Source organism: Monodon monoceros, unplaced genomic scaffold, assembly GCF_005190385.1.
Source record: "Monodon monoceros isolate NGI ecotype Baffin Bay Population unplaced genomic scaffold, NGI_Narwhal_1 Super_Scaffold_18, whole genome shotgun sequence".
Taxonomy (NCBI): domain Eukaryota; kingdom Metazoa; phylum Chordata; class Mammalia; order Artiodactyla; family Monodontidae; genus Monodon; species Monodon monoceros.
In genome coordinates, this window is record NW_021703774.1 from 32,305,833 (window position 1) to 32,322,538 (window position 16,706).

The 16,706-nt window shown below is 49.5% G+C and overlaps 1 protein-coding gene across 5 annotated transcripts in view; it reads left to right on the top strand.

The window, feature by feature from the left end:
• NFASC (neurofascin) overlaps positions 1-16,706 on the top strand; it is a 188,030-nt gene that overhangs the window by 28,346 nt on the left and 142,978 nt on the right. The window lies entirely within an intron of this gene.

Below are 16,706 nucleotides of genomic sequence, written 5' to 3' on the forward strand. Positions count from 1 at the left end.
GGAGCACAGGCTCCGGACGCGCAGGCTCAGCGGCCATGGCTCACGGGCCCAGCCGCTCCGCGGCATGTGGGATCTTCCCGGACCGGGGCACGAACCCGTGTGCCCTGCATCGGCAGGTGGACTCTCAACCACTGCGCCACCAGGGAAGCCCGAGACCACTGAATTTTTAAAGTTATTTTTCATATGTACTACAATTCACTGCTCCCCTGATTCACTGGCTGTCACAACTAATAAGGGATCTGGGTCGGTAATAACCATGTAAGACTTAATGTTATTAATCCTGTAATTGGTGCTAAGGGTCTTGTCCGTTCTCTGAATTTGTAAATCCTCACACACGAAGATTAGGAAAACATACCCCTAAGCTGGAGGCTGCCACGGGTGGCTGGAGAGCAGCCTCAGCTGCCCAACTGGTGTGTGAGTTTCCTGCTAAAGCCTCCAGCTGGGCCTGCAGATATGCCCCGGGAGCATCTGTGAGCCCCTCGGGGAGTTGGGGAAAGGAGGGAGGGGGTGCCTTGCAGAGCAGTGTGGCCTGGGTTGCCCTCATGACAAACAGCTGCTGGTGGAGAGGGGAGTCTTATCTCCAGGGGAAGGACAGCTCCTTCCCTGCCCCCTCCCCAGCCCATAGGCTCACAGCCCTGATGACCCCAAAGAGATAGCAGTGATGTCCTAATCAGATGGTCATGATGCTACAGGCAGAGATTAGAGTTGACAGGAAAAGCAGCTGAATTAGAAAAGTCCTCCTCTGGCCTTATCTCGGGAAATGTCCCTGCTTCTCACCACAGGGGATCTTTTTTTCACACATGGCTTGAGTGCCCATCAAAAAGCATTTACTGGGCTTCCCTGGTGGCGCAGTGGTTGAGAGTCTGCCTGCCGATGCAGGGGACGCGGGTTCGTGCCCCGGTCGGGGAAGATCCCACATGCCGCGGAGCGGCTGGGCCCGTGAGCCATGGCCACTGAGCCTGCGCGTCTGGAGCCTGTGCTCCGCAACGGGAGAGGCCATAACAGTGAGAGGCCCGCGTACCGCAAAACAAATCATTTACTGAGGGCTTGATGGTTTTGATGACTGTCACTGGTGTGTGGGCCAGTGGCCCTGCACCCTTTCTTCTCTCCCACCTGTGACGCTTTCAGCACTGCCCCCTGTGAGCGCTGCCATCCGGCGCCAGCACCACTGCCCTCTGCATACCGCTCTCCTGCCAGAGATTAGCATAGAAACTCTGCCAGCTTCTTTTTTCTTTTTCTTCTTTGTGGTAAAACACATATAACATAAAACTGACCATTTTAACCATTTTAAAGTGTTCAGTTTGTGGCATCTTGTTTATTCACAGTGCTGTGCGCCATCACCACTGTCTAGTTCTCCCCTCTCTAGCCCCTGGCAACCATTAATCTGTTCTCTCGACGTGCCTCTTCTGGACATTTCATGTAAATGGAATCATACAATATGTGGCCTTTCGTGACTGGCTTCTTTCAACTTAGCATAATGTTTTCAAGGTTCATTCACATTGCAGCAGGAGACAGTACTTTTTTTTTTTTTTTGTACAGCAGGTTCTTATGAGTTATCTGTTTTATACATATTAGTGTATATATGTCAGGCCCAATCTCCCAGTTCATTCCTGTTTGTGGCTCTATAATATTTCATCTGTATACATCACATTTTGTTTATCCATTGATCTGTTGATGGACATTTTGGTTGTTTACTGTGAATAGTGTTATGAACATTTCTGTTCATGTTTTTATTTGAGCACTTGTCTTCAGTATTTTGGGGTATATACGTAGGAGTGGAGTTTCTGGGTCATATGGTAATTCAATGTTTAACTTAATGAGGACCCACCAGACTTTGCCAATGTCTTTACATGTGCCACTCGCTGTCTTCTTGTCAGAGAGGGGGCAGCCTGGTCCCTATGCCCACTCTAGGCTATGACCTTTGGCAGCCACTTTTGGAAAGTTTCTAGTTCTTAGCGCCTGGTCAGACACAGTGACGTGAGTGGACACAACAAAGGAATCTATGGTGACAATGGAGTGATTTCTAATTGTTTTTAATGGTGTAACCAGATCTTAATCATTCACACATGTGCTGTCCTCCAAAGCTGCACCACTTGAGGGCTCCATATTTGTCCCTACAGTGGATCCAGTGCTCAGAATCTTGCTTCATCCTCCCTAGGAACAGTCTTCAGAGATCTTGCCTTGATAATCATTCTTTGCTTTTAACATTAAATAGTATTCCCAACTGCATCACCAACCATCTTTGCCATTCTTAGCCCTATCTTTCAAGGTAAGAGGAAACATCAAATCTACCCACATAGGATAAAAATTTGCCACCTTGGGGGCGCATCAAAAGAATATGCTACAGGCTTTGAAAGCAGTTCCAAAGGAGAAGCTTCAGAAATGTTCTCAGCACGGGCAAGTGCATTGCTGGAATATGTATATAGCCTCCCAAGGGGACTTCTTTGAAGGAGTCAGCACTCATTTGAATGTATAAATTCTGGTGTGTTCATTTAAAAGATCAGTCAGAAAGCCTTATAGGTGTACAATAAAAAGATGATGTGAATGGTTGTTGAATTATATACAGCTCCAAGATATCAAGAAAGATATGCATTTTGGGAGTTTTAGGGAGACAAAGTCTAAAATATAACCTGGGATTGTGGTGGGATGGTTAACACAAAATAGTATTGCCCAGCTGCTGGGAAGGAGAGGGGTCAGTGGAGAGCATCCCCTCTTCATGAGGGTTAGTGGGGCAGTTAGGGTATTCCAACCATTGGTCTGGCTGGGAAGGGGACCATGTACAGAATGTCTGTTTTGATCGTTCTCCATCTTTGGGGGGAATGTGAAAAGGGAGGCTGGTGACCAGTACGTACAGGTGAACTGGTGCCTTGGTGAGTTGAATTTTTAAAATTTTAAAATAGCACATCTCTTGCTGTAGCCTGGACAACCCAGGGCTTCCCTTTAAAGGTTAAATATTTCAGCCAGCTTTGGAAGTCTGTCAGAGAACTCCAGGCAAAGCTCCTAGGCCAGTGTTCTGTATATATTTCACCTACTGGATGGTAGTGTTTTTCTTCCTTGTTCAGAAAGCTAAGGGACTTTCCTGGTGGCACAGTGGATGAGACTCTGCACTCCCAATGCAGGGGGCCCGGGTTCAATCCCTGGTCAGGGAACTAGATCCCACATCCGTGCTGCAACCAAGAGTTCGCATGCCACAACTAAGGAGCCCACATGGCACAACTAAGGAGCCCACGTACCGTAACAAAGGAGCCCGCCTGCCACAACTAAGGAGCCAGTGAGCTGCAACTAAGGAGCCTTGGAGCATCAACTAAGGAGCCTTGGAGCATCAACTAAGGAGGAGCCTGGAAGCCGCAACTAAGGAGCCTGCCTGCCTCAACTAAGACCTGGTGCAACCAAATAAATAAATAAATAAATATTAAAAAGAAAAAGGAAGATAGCTGAAGTCAGCAGTGAAGCGGATGGAACTAAAGACATCTAGAGAGTGGCCTGGAGGGTCAGGGATGTATGGTCTGGTTCTCATGAGATTTCAGAGGCACCTTGGAGGCTCGTGACACTGTCCCCTTTTACAACCAGGTCCGAGAAGTGAATGACAAGGTCAGTGGAATTTCAAGAATAGATCCCTCTACCACTCCATCATCACAGTAACTCACCCCGAGGTTTGAAGAATATCGCCTTCTGGGGAAATATTCTTCTGAAATCTCTTTCATGTCTTTGTCGCATTTATCCTGACCGTCATTGATTTGGGGTCAGATACTGATGGGTTTGACAGAAAAGTAGGGAAGGATGCTGCAGTGATTTAAAAAAAATTGTTTTTTATTGCTGTAAATGTGTGTGTGTTTGTGACATAAAATTTGCCATTTTAACAATTTTAAGTGTACAATTCGTGGCATTTAGGATATTCACAATGTTGTACAACTGTCTCTATTTCCAAAGCTTTTTCATCACCCCAGTAGAAACCCTGTAAACATTAAGCAACAACTTCCATTCCCTGCTTCCCAAGCCCCCGGTAACCTTAATCTACTTTCTGTTTCTATGAATTTGACTACATAGATCCCTCATGTAGGTGGTACCTTCGTGTCTGGCCTATTTCACTTAGCGTAATGTTTTCAAAATACATTGGTCTTTCAGCATGACTCAGAACGTCTTTCCTTTTTATGGCTGAATAACATTCTGTGGTTTGGATAGACCACATTTTGTTTATCCATTCACCCATTGATGAACATTGGTGTTTTTTCCACCTTTTGGCTATTTTGAATAATGCTGTGATGAACATTGGTGTGTAGGTATCTGTTTGAGTTCCTGTTTTCAATTCTTTGGGGTGTATATGTAGGACTGGAATTGCTGGATCGTACGGTAATTCTATGTTTAACTTTTTTTTTTTTTTTTTTAGCCCTGCATTTCCTGGCTCTTAGCCTCATTCTCCCATCTTCAAAGGCACCAATGTTGCATCTCTGTGTGCCTTTATTCAGTAGTCAGGACTTCCTCTGACCACAGCTGGGAAATGTTCTCTCTGATTTTTATTTTTTTAATTAATTAATTTATTTATTTTGGGCTGTGTTGGGTCTTCATTTCTGTGCGAGGGCTTTCTCTAGTTCTGGCAAGTGGGGGCCACTCTTCGCAGTGTGCGGGCCTCTCACTATTGCGGCCTCTCTTGTTGCGGAGCACGGGCTCCAGACGCGCAGGCTCAGTAGTTGTGGCTCACGAGTGCAGGCTCAGTAGTTGTGGCTCACGGGCTTAGTTGCTCCGCGGCATGTGGGATCCTCCCAGACCAGGGCTCGAACCCATGTCCCCTGCATTAGCAGGCAGATTCTCAACCACTGCGCCACCAGGGAAGCCCCTATGTTTAACTTTTTGAGGGCCTGCCCAACTGTTTTCCACAGTGGCTGTACCACACTGCATTCCCACCAGCAATGTAGGAGGGTTCCACTTTCTCAACCTCACCAACACTTGTTATCTTCCTAATGGTTAATGGTGTTAAGCGTATTTTCATTTGCTTCTTGACCATTTGTGTATCTTCTTTGGAGAAATGTCTGTTCCAATCCTTTACCTGTTGTTTGGCTTTTTGTTGTTGAGTTTTAGGAGTTCTTTATAAATTCTGAATATTAAACTTTTATGATATGTGATTTGCAAATATTTTCTCTTATTCTGCAGATCTTTTCACTTTATTGATAGTGTTCTTTGATGCATAGAAGTTTTAAATTTTCATGAAGTTCAAATTTATGTATTTCTTCTTTTGTTTTCTGTGCTTTTGGTGTCACATCTAAGAAGCTATTACCAAACGCAAGGTTGTGAAGATGTACCTCTAGTTTTCTTCTAAGAGTTTTATAGTTCTGGCTCTTATACTTAGGTCACTGATCCCTTTTGAGTTAATTTTTGTGTGTGGTGTGGGGTAGGGATCCAATGTCATTAATTTGCATGTGTAAATCCAGTTGTCCTAGCACCATTTGTTGACGAAACTGTTCTTTCCCCATTGAGTGGACTTGGCACTCCTGTCAAAAATCAATTGGCCATAGATATATGAGTTTATTTCTGAACTCTAAATTCTATTCCATTGGTCTGTCCTAATGCCAGTACTGTACTGATTTGACTGCTGTAGTTTTATATTAAAGTTTTGAAATTGGGAAATGTGAATCTCTGGTTTGTTGTTCTTCTTCAAGATTGTTTTGGCTCTTCAGGGCCTCTTGCAACGCCATATGAATTTGAATATAATCACTCTCGAACATGCCTTTTTATGGAGGTAAGTGCTGACTTCCGTTGGGTGCATGCCCAGAGGTGCTGGAGCACAGGGTGTAAGTATGCTGAGCTTTAGTGCACACTGCTGAACAGTCTTCCAAAGTGACTGTGCCAGTTTATTCTTCTACCAGCAGTGTATGTGTTCCAGTTACACAACATCTTTACCAACATTTAGTAATGTCAATTTTGGGGGTAGAATTTTAGCCTTTCTGGTAGATTTTCCCAAAGTATGAGTCAAACACCGCCGTTATTCTTCAGTTCTCTGTTCAGGGGATCTTTCTCCTGGTGCCAGGACTTGAAGAGTGCTACTTGCTCCCTTCCCCATCATCGTGAGCCAGGGTCTTGCTCTAGAGGCTGGAGATCTAGCTGGTGGGAAGGCAGAATAGGCTGCACCGTCACAGTGCAAAAGCTCAACCTACGTGAGAGAACCTTGGGGTTGGGAGTGTGCGTGTAGAGTTGCTAAAGGAAAATTGGTAACTGGACTCCATCCTGGCTGCAGCAGCCGGCCATGTGAATTCCAGTGTGGATGGGACGTTTGGAGCAGTGCCCAGCCCCTGAGAGAGGTCAGTTCTTAGGTAACCATGCTTCACAAGAATGAAGAAGCTGGCCCAACTGTCCCGTTTGACCTTGGGCAATTTTTCTCGGAAGAGGCTCCATTAGACACAGAGCCTGAGTCTGGAGAGGGTAATTGGTTTTTCCTAGCCCTACAGCACACCAGGGCTGGGGACTCGCAAACCTATGTCTTATACTTGCCCAATTCTAAAGGCCCCAAGACGATATCAATGTTGTTTCCATTTTCAGCTTGCTGGGTAGCTAAAGTCAAGTCATATAGTTCAGTAAACATTTACTGCAGGCCTCTGTGTACCAGACATTGAACCAGGCACCTAGGGAGCTACAAAGGACAGGATGAAGTTCCTGACTCTAAGTTCTTCATCGTCCGATAGTGGAGGAAATACTTGCACACATCATTGCAATGAAAGGAGAACGGGATCTGTGCTTAGTGAGGGATATACGTAATTAGCTTGGAAGCTGAAGGCGGGAATGGTCTGAGGATTGGACTGGCTTCCTGGAGGAGGTGGCATTGGCCTTAGAGGACGAGTAAGATTTTGTGGGGCAGAGACAGGGTAAGGGAACTCTAGGCAGAGAAACAGAAAAAAGCAGAGGTGAAGGTGAGCTATCTCGGTATAGTCAGTATAGTCTGACTCGGTATAGTCTGACTGGAGGTATATCTCGGTATATCTCAAGTATAGTCAGATTACTGGACGGTGACATGGAGTTCCCTAGGTGTCAGACTGGGGGAGGTGGGTTTTATTCTGCAGAAACAGGGAGCCCCTACAGGGTTTGCAGGTGGAAGATTCATTCAGTGTTGTTCCTGACTGGAGAGCGGCAGGGAGACCATGGGACTGCCCCTCCCCGTCCTCATTCTGCTCCTGCATACCCATGCCCGCGCATGTGCAGACACACACACACAGGTAGTACAGACATCAAGGTAGACATACACACCCACAGACATGCATATAGGAACCAGGACAAACACACGCATGAGACTAAGAGACCCACACATCAAACATCTATCATAACTTACACATATTTGCACTCACATACCTACACGATGATACCAACCTATAAACCCGAGGAGACACCCATCCCATACCATATATGTGAACTGGAACACCTGTAGACATGCACAGACAGACAAATACCCACACATAATGAGTCACACTAATAGCGTAAGTCGCATGCACATGCCACTAGACAGACAGATACCCTTAGTCCTACACATAAGCCCACCAAGCCAGGCAGGTAGGCATGCACTTAGATATACATACACTGAGACACCTTCACACACACACGGCCGAGTAAAATGTGCTCACACTCACTGGGGCGTACACGTGGTGACCCAAACCCCTCCCCAGGTGTGTGCCTTCACACAGACTCGCAAACGCACACTCACACATAGGCACAACCACAAACAGATCCAAGCAGCAGTCACAGCGCAGCAGAGATGGACCACAGACCGGGGTGGTACAATCCTAGACCACGCTGCTCTACGGACACCTGCCATTCTCATCCCAGGCTCACTTCTGAATGATTTGCTTCCTGCCGGCCGCCTCCAGCCTTGTGTAATCCTGGGGTGTTGGCACTGGACGAGACCTCGGAGTTGCTCTTAGCCCACCTCCTGCTCTGTGCAGGGATTTCTACAGCTCCTCTGATGGGGGTCACCCAGCTATCGTTTAACCACTTTAGATGAAGTACTTCACGACAGCAAGTTTCTGGTTGTAGTAGAATTTGCTTTTCATTCCGGAAAATGGGAATTATGTCCCTAGAGATGAGACTGGACCATTAGCCGCAAGAGTTAACAGTTAACAAATGCGGTTTGAGGGCCTCAGGCTCACCCAGCCCCGCCCTGTCCCCTCGGTCCTATGGACAGTCCCTTGGCCACACTCTGGCAAGGTCACCAGTCCCCCAAATCATTTCGTTGCTGATCTGCTCTGGTGTGGAAGAGTGGCACACCTGTCCTCTTAGGAGGGGGCTGTGGGTGAGGGGGGAGTGATCCTGAGTTAGTGAGCGGGACTCGGCTGCCCCGCCTAGGATGGGACGGAACTCTGCCTCAGGCACGCCAGGCCAGCTGTTGTTACAGCCATTCTGGGCTGGTGCGGGGCGTCCTCTGCAACTGTGACCCACATTCCGGCCAGCCAGCCCCGCAGCTCTCTGCCGTCTACTGCATTCCTCCCCTCTGGCTGCCAAGCCTCCCCACGCGCTGTTCTCCGCTGGGCCGTCGCTCTGGGCTGAGAAAGGGGCTGCTATCTGCAGGTGGCTCTGAGGGATTGGCCAGTGTGGCTACCTCCATGACAAGAGCCAAAGACACTCTACAGCAGTGGATGGTGGGGGGGGCGGGGAACGGCTACCGTCTGGGTGCACCCCCAGTCTGGACGTTGGCCTGATTTTCTCAGATTCTTGCCACCCTTTATTCCTCTTCAATGTTGGATAAATCTGCTCTCTCCATTAACCCCTCCCTACCCTGCTGAGATGGAGAAGGGGCTGCCTCTGCCCCCCACCTGAGAGGTACCCCTCTACTGCAGCACTGAACCTCAGGGCAGCACTTTCCACTCTGGCTGTGCCTTTCTCAGCTATCCTTCCCACACTCTTGCAGACTCCACTAGCCCCGTGTTCATTACAGGCAAGAGAAAGGGCCCGGGGCTGGGTTATCGACTTGACGCTCAATACAAGGCAGCAGTGTGATGTGATGGTCAAAGGCAATGCCAGATTGGCTTCCCCAGAGGAAGGGCAGCATCCAGGACCAGGGCTGCCCTGTGCTGCATGCTAGGGATGGCACCATAAGTACAAGAATACTTATTCTTGTTAACAAAAGTAATTTATGTTCTTTGCAGAAAATTTACAAAATATAATTAAGCACAAAGCAAAAAAATGCAAATTATCTATAGTTTCACTACCAAAGGTAGCCATTCTTATCCTATTTTTGTAATCTGCCTTTTTTCACTTAATTTTTCATATTATTAAAATATTATTCTACCGTATTTCATCATTTTAATAGCTATGTAATATTTCATTGCTTATGGTAGTAGTAAGAATCCATGCTTTTTTATTTTAAGCATTTACCATATCTATCAGACACTGTCATCATTGAATCTTTGTAACTTGAGATTGATACTTTTATTATCCCGGTTATACAAATAAGGAGAGTGAGGCACAGAGAGGCTAAGTAACTCGCCTAAAGTAACACAGCCAATAAATGGCAGAACCAGAACGCTTGTTTCCATACTCTACACCCTGTCAAACCATGGATGTGCCATAGTCTAACATTTCCCCTAGTGATGGCTGTTTAGGATGTTTCTAATTTTTTACCTTTATAAGCAGTATTCTGATGAACATTTGTGTGACTTATATATTCTAATTATCCTTGATTATTTACTTAAGATCTACTCCCAGAAATGGAATTTATGGAACAAAGGGCATAAACATTTTAAAGACTTTTGAATGTATTTCCAAGCTTTCCTCCAGGAGGATGTTAGCAGGGTACACCCTCACCAGCAGGATAGGAGAGCTGGGCCTTACAGTTTGAGGGAAAGCCTGACCCTCTGAAGTTTGGCCCTCGTAGGGGAAGCAGGACGGTGCAATGGCTGGAAATAGTTTCATGAGGAGCGGTTGAAGGGACTGGAGGTACTTTGCCTGGAGATTTGGAGTGTTGGAGGGAGGGCACACTCATGGCTACCATCAAATGTGTGATGGCTGTCAAGTGGAAGAGAAACAGGTTTGTCCTGAGGCCCTGAAGCAGAAGTGGACCAGTGAGTGGGCTGACGTTGAGGTTTACGGAGAGCCATTGTTCTGTGCGGGGCCAGCACAGAACGATGTGGATGGGCAGGGTGGGTGTTGAGTAAATGTTACGTGACCTGCTGCCGTCCCTGGCTTGGGTTTCATGGCGGGGGGGAGGCGGTACCACCCACTCCACACCGTGGTCCCCCACAAACATCATGCCTCTGAATCTTAACTGGGGGGATCTGCTCCCCATTCCACTCCTGCCTTGGGGAGCCTGGCCCAGCCTGGCACCCCTCTTTGTCTATCCCCTTGGAGCCTGAGCAGCACAGCCTGGCTTGTGTCATGGGCCACACAACTCCTCCATTATTCATGAGGGAATCCAGCGGTGAGCGAGTGAGCGAACGGGTTGGGGGTATGAGTGGTTATTAATAAACAAGTGTACTGTGTGGCATTCCATTCACGGCCCTCTCTGAGGACGTGGTGGGCTTGAGATAATAAAGCCCTGTTTATGCCATGGAGGGCTGGGGAGGTGGCCAGTGGGAGGTGGCAAGGAGCAGGGAAGCCAGGAGTTATTTTGATTGCACTGAGGGCAGGGCTGCTGTGTTTGCTCTGAGGCCAGTATCCAAGGGGAAGGTCTAGCTGGGATTTTGCTCAGTCCTACATCTGCCCCTTGGGATGGCCTGGGGTCTAAGGAACGCCTAGCTTTCCATCTCCACCTATCCCCATGGAGGGAGACTGAGAAGATGCTGCATGAACTGGCCACGACTCCTTCAGGACAGAGCTAGGAGGGTCGACTCTACCCTACCCCTTGGCTTCTTATCGCTACCCCATTCCTCCTCCCAGGTGAGTCCTACCGCTTTGGCCTCAAAAATCTCCTATGTGGCATGTGTTAGAATTGTGAATGGTTTCCTGACGATGCTGGAGTTGTGTTTGTGTACAAGGTCTGCAAGAAGCTTCCTAGCCAGAGAGTGGACCCGTTTGGTGTTAGAATCAGGAACGTGAAGCAAGCAGCCTAGAAGGGAGAGAAGCGATTGTGCTGAATGAACTGAAATGTAGGAGGAAGAGAGGCAAGGGCGAGGGTGGGCAGGGGAGCTTTGGTCTGAGGGGCGGGGGTGTCTGGGAAAGGCAGATGCCAAAGAGCATTTTGGCAGAGGGAGGACTCGGGTCTATGGACCTAATGGCGGAGCCCGCATTAACTCTGTGACTCGGTCCTCTCCTCTGTTAGTCTTTCCTGAGTCTCTCCCTTTCTTTCCTTCAGCCCTTTACTCTGGGCTCCACCAGCCCAAAGCAGCCTTCTCTCTGTACCCCGGCCTGTCTCAGTCTTGGCATCTCTGGATCTCAGGTCAGGAATGCACAAGCTGCTGGTTGGGAGGAAGTGAGAATAGGCCATTTTGCTCTCAGCTGGCTTCCAGGGATGGAGAGCAGGTCCTGGTTCAGGGGAGCCTTGGTTCCCTATCACGTGGTGCGGAACCAGAGCAAGGGGGAAGTCAGCTGCGTGGGTCACCTGTCTCCATCGGGAGCTGGTGATGCTTCCTTGGACCTTTGGAAGCAGCCTGGCTAGGGGCTACCTTGAGTTAGGAAACCCTTTCATCTCAAGCAACTCTGTCTGAGAGATGTGTGCTTGTTTGGTTGTGAAATGGGAAGGAAAAGGAAGGTGGTGGAGGGGACGGTCTGTCCTGCCCTCCTCATGGGTGCAGGGCTCCCTGTGGCAGGGATTTGGACCCAGTGACTTTAAATTTTTGTTTGGAGTAAGGATCCAGTGTCCCCACTTAGCCTAGGAAGGTTTGAGGCTGCATTAGGGCCAGAATGGGTTGATTCTAGGTTATTGAGCCATCACATCCCTGCCTCAAACCAGAAAGGGACAACCTCCCCCAAAGCAGGGGGGCCCCGCCCCTAAGACTCGGAGCCGTGCAGACTGCTCCCTCACCCGTGTGCACAAAGCAAACAGGACAGGCTCTGTGAGCAGCACAGCGCAGCCCTGGGGTCACCTGCCCTGGCCCCGGCTTCAGTGCGGTTGGCGATGAGCAGGCCCTGCAGGGGGTGATGCTTCGCCTGGGCTCTCCACTCCTGCAGGCGCTGTGGGCACTCGCTCCCCTTCCGCCTCCCACGCTCTGAAGGAACAGTGGCTATTTTTAGAAGCATCTGCTTGCTCTTGGGAGCACAGTTTTTGGGATTTCTCTGCTCTGCTGGATGCTCTTCTACTTAGCGAGGACGTGAGAGCTGGAGAAACAGCTGGAGGTGGGGTGTAGGGATGTGTGTGTGTGGTCAGTCCAGTGGGAGTTGGCCCGGCTGGGCACCTGGCCTGGAGGAATGACCCAGTGTCCTCCTCCAAGCTTTTCGGGGGTTCCTACTGGCTATGTTTATGGTTGTCAGTTGCTGTGGGAGGTTCCTGGAAGGTCCAGGAACAGAGACAGGGGTCTTCCTCATAGAGGCAGCAGGCTGAGTCACGCTGTGGGCATGCTGCTCTCTGCGGCTGCCGTGCTCTCAGTGCACCAGGAGGAACTGGTAAGGTGGCCTTCCCCGGTGATGGGGACACCATTAACAGCCGTAACAGTGGCGACCGTTCATTGGGAGCATCCCCTGGGATCGGCACTGCTGGAGCCTTGACCTCTGTCATCTCCTGTAACTCTCCCAACAACCTGTGCTATCCTCTGCTGGCATCCAGAGGAGTGAAGCACGTTGCCCAGTGTCACACCGTCCGCCCTGGACAAGAGCCTGTTCCCCCCCCCGAGCCCTTGTGCCGTGCCGCCTCCCCAGTAGAAGGCAACAGCATGTGTTAATTTGGTGGCCGCCAGGACTGAGCTCAGATGCACGGGTATTTCCTGATAATGAGAGGGAACTGTGTGGAATGTTCTTCCTTAGCGATCTTTGAGAAGCATCCAGCTCTTCGGGGGGGGGGAGGGGGCCTTCCTGCAGACCAGACTCTGGATTGATGACCATTCGATGGATTTTCTTTCTTGGGGTTTTGGCAGCTCTGTTTCCTGGACCCCTGGCCAGTCCCTGAAAGACGCCAGCCCGTGTGTCAGTAACACGGGTGTCAACGACCAGCGGCTTCTGGGCGCATCAAGTGCCCAACTGGGGTTTGGGATGTGGAAAGGCTGGGGAGACTGGATAATTCCCTAGGCCCCAAGAGGAAGGCTGAGAGAGGGGAACGGCTCCTGGGAGCTCTGGAGCGGCCTGTGGGTTAATGGACTCCCAGGCAGATGTGCCTTGCTAACCCAGAAAGCAGTACTTATCTTTGCCAGGGCCCCTGTTCCTGGGCCTCCCCACACGGGACACAAGCGTCTGTAGTGGATACATGTTTAGCGACGGCAGCTGGGGCCTCTCCAAGCCGACTCAGTGTAGGAGCCAGAGCAAAGGGCCCCCTAGTGAGATCCGTGAGCATCTGGGCAGGGATGGGGGCTCCTTTTGGCAACCAGCTGCAGGGCTGCTTATGCAGTTTCTGCCCCTCTGCCACCCTGATCTGTACCATGGAGCAGCCTCAGAAGAATGGGGGTGCTGTCTCTCCTCCCCTGATTTGCTGCCGTGAGGAGGGGGTACAGCACCCTTGAGGCAGTGTTGTAGGATGGTCAGACATGTGGGTGGTGGAGCCAGACTGTCTGGAGTCCAGTCCCAGTTCTGCCCCTGGTGGGGTGACCTCCTGGCTTCCTTGTCTGTCGAGTGTGATATTAATAACACCTGCCTCTTGGCCTTTGTGAAGATAAATGAACAAATCCATGAAATCATTTAGCACAGGAGGAAGGAGGAGGAGAGTCCCTCTGTCCAGGGCCACGTGGCCACATTGGTCTCTCTCCCAGGCCCAGACTGTCTTAGGCTGGGCCAGGCCTACGTCGGGGGCTGTCCTTGCCAAGTGCTGGTGGTTCTATCCCCTGCTGCTCACTTTGGCTCAGGTGAAGGAACCCAGCAATCTAATCTCCTGGCTGCTTCCTGCCGCCACCCCCTTTAGCTCTGGGAGCCAACACTAGGTTGGATGCTCAAGGTTCAGGTCTCCTTGAGCCCTGCCTTTGGCCCCATTTACTTGGGGTCTCTAGAGGTGAGAGTCCTCCTCTGGTTTACGCCAGGTTTCTGACTTCATGGGTCTTCCTCACAGCTCAGCTGTTACCAGCACTTTGGGGACCTGGGAAATCGAATCATGGCTTTCTTCCATCCCCTCTCTGCCCTGTGCCAGGCTCTCCAGGGCCCTGCCTACAGTTCTAACCCACCGTCCTGCACCCACCTCCCTCCCTACGCCTTTCAGGCTCCTGGTCCTGATTGCATCTGCCCCAGATCCTGCCTTTTCTCTGCCAGCACCCTTCTCCCCTTCCCACCTCTGTCTTGTCCCTGGTCTGAACCTCACCCAGTTTATACTTCTCATGGATTCTGGTACACTTTGCATGCCTAAAGCAAACATCTGTTGACATTTAAAAGTACTTCAAGGCCCACATTTTCATTTCCGTGTGAACACAGCATACTCTCTTTCTGGTATGCAAAACTTAAAGGAGGCCCCTGTGATGGAGTCAGCCCACATTTATAATCACTTCTGAAAAAGAGAGGTAACTTTCCATTTTGCTCTGGACTGAGCAGGGTCAGGATGAAGAGGTTGGGTGGAGGAGGGTGGCATAATGCTCTCTGGCTGCCCTCAGGCACTGCCCTGTCCTTTTTTTTTTTGCCCTGTGCTTTTGATGTATGTCCTCATTCAGTTCCTTCAATAATCTGAGGAGGCAGATACCACAATCCCCATTTTATAGATGGGGAAACAGAGAGGTTAAGTGACTTACCTAAGGTCACACAGTGATTAAGTGAGAGAGTCAGAATTTGAGTGTGGGTCTGTTTAATTCTCCAGGAATCATGCAGCCTCTAGAAGAAGGTGGGTTGGATAGGGGATGTTAATGTAGACATAACTAAATTTTGATTACCCTGGAGCTGGATTTTTGACCCTGAGCAAATCCAAGCATCCTGTTCATGTCCCTTCCTTGTAACTCTCCATCCCTTCTCTGTGGAGGGGAGACCCCAGCCTCCCATTGCTCTCTGTCAGCCTCCAGGTTAGACCAGGAGTGTGGGGACGCTGCTGAAGCTGTGAGCTTCCCAGAAGTCATGCGTCCCTGAGAATAGACTGTATTTTGCCAGAAGAAGGGAAAAGAAAAATAGGTCTGGAAGTGCCTGAATAATACAGTAATAGAAAGTTGAAGTGCTTCTCCTCCCTAAAAACAGGCTGTGAATGCAAAATTCTTGCAGATTGTCCAGGAGCGCTGAGTGTGGGCACCTGTACAGTCCATAAAAATCACTGCTCCCAGTCTCCAGGCTCTGGGCTCTCCTTGGCGCTTTCCCATTCCCCAAGCCTCTTAGCTCTCCTGCTGGGGGCTCTTTGTAAGGGAAGATGTAAGTGGCAGGGTAATGGGCCTAAGCACACACTAAAAGCCAATGGGAGGGACCAGCCACCCACAAATTCCCAACCAAGACAGGATGTTATTAACTACTTCTGAGGAAGCATTTGGAATTCTACTTCCATCAGCCTGAGGAGAGGTCTGATGGGGTCTTTGTCTGCCTGACTCTGAAATTCTGGGGTTAGTGGGGAGAGGCGGAGGGAGGAGGGGTCTGTAGGTCTCTTAGACTCAGCACAGAATTGTCTGGTAAATACGCAGTCATTTGGGATGTATTGTCTTCCTTCCTGAGCCTTTAAGATTTGCCTCCTAAATTACTACTAAAGCATGTGACTTTCTTACCCGAGCTCTTTTTCTTTTTTTAACTTTTAAAATAAACTGTATTGAGGTATAATTTCCATTCAATAAAGTGTACTCATTTTAAAGGTATAGTCAGATGAGGTTTTGTTTTTTTTTTAATAAATTTATTTATTTATTTATTTATTTTTGGCTGCGGTGGGTCTTCGTTGCTGTGCATGGACTTTCTCTAGTTGCGGCGAGTGGGGGCTACTCTTCGTTGCCGTGTGCGGGCTTCTCATTGCGGTGGCTTCTCTTTGCTGGGGAGCACGGGCTCTAGAGCGCAGGCTCAGTAATTGTGTCGCACGGGCTTAGTTGCTTCGCAGCATGTGGGATCTTCCCAGACCAGGGCTCGAACCCGTGTCCCGTGCATTGGCAGGCGGATTCTTAACCAATGCACCACCAGGGAAGTCCTGTCAGATGAGTTTTGATAAACTCCAATCAGGATATAGATTATTTCATCTCCCCTAAAAATTCCCTCATCCCACTTGCAGTCAGTTTCCCTCCCGGCCCTGGCCCCAGGCAACCTCTGAGGGCTTTCCGTCATTGTAGATTGTTTCTGCTGTTCTAGATATCTGTATATTTGTATATATAGGCTGGTCTCTTTGTGCCACTTCTAGAGTTTGATAAGCCTCAGGGGAGAGTAAGAGTGGGTTTGAAAGCCGCTCTCCTGGGGAACATTCTCCCTGGAGTGCCAGGGTGTTTTTGAGTGAATTGAGGGGCAGGGAGGTACAGGATGCAGACTTCAGAGGGCAGCTTCTGTCGGGGTGCTGGAGTGAACAGGCCAGCTCCTCACACCCTGGTCAAGCCCAGCCTGAGGGCTCTGGCACTGAGGTGTGTGCGTGTCCTGCCCAGCCAGGAGGTGCCAGAGGACAAACAGCAGGGGGCTTGGGGCTGATCAACACCACGCTTTTCGGCTTGTGTCAGGTCTGCAGCCCACCCCGTCCTTGGGCAGACAGGAAGGGCAGCAGACAGGACTGACTCTTACATGGCAGTAGCGAT